The sequence below is a fragment of the Triticum dicoccoides genome, chromosome 2B (genome assembly GCF_002162155.2).
Source record: "Triticum dicoccoides isolate Atlit2015 ecotype Zavitan chromosome 2B, WEW_v2.0, whole genome shotgun sequence".
Classification (NCBI taxonomy): Eukaryota; Viridiplantae; Streptophyta; class Magnoliopsida; order Poales; family Poaceae; genus Triticum; species Triticum dicoccoides.
In genome coordinates, this window is record NC_041383.1 from 611,827,367 (window position 1) to 611,830,989 (window position 3,623).

The following is a 3,623-nucleotide window of genomic DNA, read 5'->3' on the forward strand; positions in this document are numbered from 1 at the left end:
TTTTTTGGATAGGTGGGGTGTTTCAGTTGGCTCTCAAACCAGCTGGAAGCTGCACGGAAGGCGATGGTGACGCCCGCGACGCGCTGCCATGGGCCATTTTGGGTTGCGACGGCGCGCGATCGAGCGTTGTGGGCTGCTGGGCTCTGCTTTTGTTCGTTTCTGGGTTTGGAGTTACTACCGCGGGGTCTGTTGGATCACATTAACAGTATAATTCGGCTTCTCTCGGCAGTGGATCACCACAGTAATGGGTATGATTTATTCAGTACCCTTTTCTGTCATTTTTAATGGTGAGAAGCTCGAGTCTTTCAGACCTACCAGAGGAATCCGACAGGGAGACCCGATCTTCTCCTACTTATTCTTGATTGCAGCAGAGGGCCTTTCGTGCCTCCTGAAATCCAGTTCACAGTCATCACTTGCAGGTATTAAGGTGGCCCCAACAGCCCCATCTATCAACCACCTTTTGTTTGCAGATGACAGCCTACTGCTTTTTAAGGCTAGTGTAGAGGGTTCGGTTGCAGTGTCAAACCTATTGGATGGTTATTGCAATGCTTCAGGACATCGTATAAATAATGACAAATCATCAATCTTCTTCAGCCCAGGTTGCCCGCTTCCTTTGAGGACAGAGATCAAAAATACTTTACATGTCCAGAATGAGTCCCTGAATGAGCGGTATCTTGGCATGCCAACAGATGTTGGCCAGTCCAAAAACGGTACCTTTAAATATCTGCGAGATCGGGTTTGGGAGAAGATCAAAGGATGGATGGAGAAGTTACTGTCTGCAGCAGGGAAAGAGGTCTTGATCAAATCGGTCGCTCAAGCCATACCCGTATATTCTATGTCTTGTTTCCGGTTGCCACGGGGTTTATGTGAGAATATAACATCAATTATACGGCAGTTTTGGTGGGGCAGTAAAGAAGGAAAAAGAAAACCCAGCTGGGTTGCGTGGGACACTATGATCCAACCGAAGCAGCTGGGGGGCCTTGGTTTTCGAGATATGGATATTTTTAACCTAGCACTCCTTGCCCGCCAAGCATGGAGAGTCTTGACAGAAGAATCCTCTTTGAGTGCGCAAATACTAAAGGTTGTTTACTTTCCTCAATGCAATTTGTTGGATGCAGAGTTGGGCTCACGTTCATCACAGATTTGGCGAGCAATTCTGGATGGGAGAGATACCTTAGCTCAAGGAATAGTTCGAAGGATTGGTGATGGAGACACTACACACATATGGAGGAATAATTGGATCCCTCGAGATAGTTTCAAGAGGCCTTTGGTGTCATTAATTCCTAATCCTCCAGAAAAGGTAGTAGACCTCCTAGACAATACTTCGGCGCAGTGGAAGGAAGGGATGATTCACACTATTTTTACTCCTTTTGACGCCGAGGAGATCCTTAAAATTCCAGTTTGTACGAGGAGGCTACCGGACTTCTGGGCATGGCATGAAGAAAGTACAGGGGTGTTTACTGTCAGTTCGGCTTATCGGATGATCCTCAGAACGAGGACGAACAGGGACAACTGGTGGCATGGCAATGAGGAATCGTCGGCTGGGCAAGAGGAAAAGGTATGGAGCGTCCTGTGGCATATCCAAGTTCCTTCCAAACTTCGAATGTTTCTTTGGCGCCTGGCCAGACACTCTATGCCCAGTGGTGAGGTTTTGCATCATCGTCATATGGCCGAGACGAACTCATGCCCGCTGTGCGGAGCGAAGGATACATGGAGGCATGCGCTCCTTACCTGTGCGCTGGCTAGGAGCATTTGGGCCTTGGCACCCGAAGAATTGGTCGAGAAGCTCATCGTACACCAGCAAGAGAGTGCTAAAGATTGGCTCTTTGCATTGCACGAGAGTCTGGATGGGAAAGAATTTATCCGAGTGGTGGTGACGGCTTGGGCGATATGGGGAGACAGAAGAAAGGCTACTCACGAGGATATTTTTAAGTCTCCGTAATCAACTGATGCATTTATACGGAGCTTTATCTCAGAATTGGATATCATAAACGGGAGAAGTCAAGACAGGAGGGGACCCCAACCGGTTCGTGCATCCTCTTGGCAGCCACCAATATTGGGAAGTGCAAAATTTAATGCTGATGGAGCAGTTTCAAGAAGGGGGAGGCACGGGTCAGCAGCAGCAATTTGCAGGGATCAAAACGGTGTTTTTTTGGGAGCATCGGCGATGGTATTCAATCACATTGATGATCCCCCCACACTAGAAGCGTTGGCGATAAGGGAAGCGTTGGCACTTGCTGATGATCTGTACATTCGACGTGTCCATGTTGCTTCGGATTGCAAGGTGGTGATCGATGATATGAAAGGTGACAGCCGTGCTTCTTATGGAGCGATTTTGAAGGAAGTGTCAGTTAGATCTTCGTCTTATATTTCATGTGTTATAGTTCATGAATTTAGGAGCTCAAATTTTGAAGCTCACAACCTAGCGAAACACTCTCTTACTCTTGGGTTGGGCCGCCATGTTTGGTTAGGCCATCCAGAAGATCTTCCCTTCGTCCATGTAAACATTGTGACGAGTTAATAAAGTTTCGCGTGGTTGTCTAAAAAAATAGTATAATTCGGAAATTTTGGTGGGGAAGCATAAATGGCCAGAGGAAAAGGGAGCTCCTAGTCGGCGCCTTAAGCGCCGGCTAGGAGGACCAGCGCCCACGTGCCCTGCAAGTGAGCCGGCCCACGAAACTACGGGGAAAACCCCAAAAAGGTGGATACTACAGGATTCAAACTCGGGAAGTTCATTCCACGTCCAAAGCTCGCTAACCATTTGAGCTACCGGCCGTGAGCGGTTAGAAATGGCATGAGATAAGAAATAACATTGTCGCGGCTCTACTTGTTGCACATAACAAATGTACTATATCGCATCAATTTTTTGGGAACAAAAAAACAATGATGACTAGAAAAGGTTCATGGATTTTGAAAATAAGTTCATAGGAAATGAAAAAAAGTTCATGGATTTTCAACAAAAATTTACAAATTTGAAAAAGTTCATCTACTTGAAAAAAAGTTCATCGAATTTGAGAAAAGTTCACTGAATTTGGAAAAAAAGTTCATCAAATTTTAAGAAAAAAGTTCATTCAATTAGAAAAAAGCTCATCAAAATTGAAAAAAGTTCATTGAAAATTGAAAAGAGTTCATTGAAATTGAAAAAAGTTCAGTTATTTTGAAAAAAAGTTCAGCGAATTTGAAAAATAGTTCATCGATTTGAAAAAAAACTTCAAGAATTATAAGAAACCATCGAGGCAGGAAGAATAAAAAGAAAAGACCAAAACGAAAACGGAAAACGATAAAGAAAAAAAGGTAAACGGACATATGAGATAAGAAAAGATGTAAAAGGATGTTAATTATCAGATGTGGCAGGGTGGTGTTAACACGAAGGGGAGGTCTGCTGTTCGATACCTGTCGGGGGTACTACTTTTTTTGCCTCTACAAAACGGAAACGAACCAGGGTGAGATGGGCCAGCCCAGTGCGAGGCGCTGCAGCCCGTTTTGCAGACGGGCGCCTGCAGCACCAAATAGGATTCGCCAGAGGAAAACTGCTTAGGTGTCGTGGAAGACCATGTCAAAACCAAAGTTCATGGGCGGTCTGGGCTTTAGAGATGTAGAGTTGTTTAACCTAGCTCTACTCG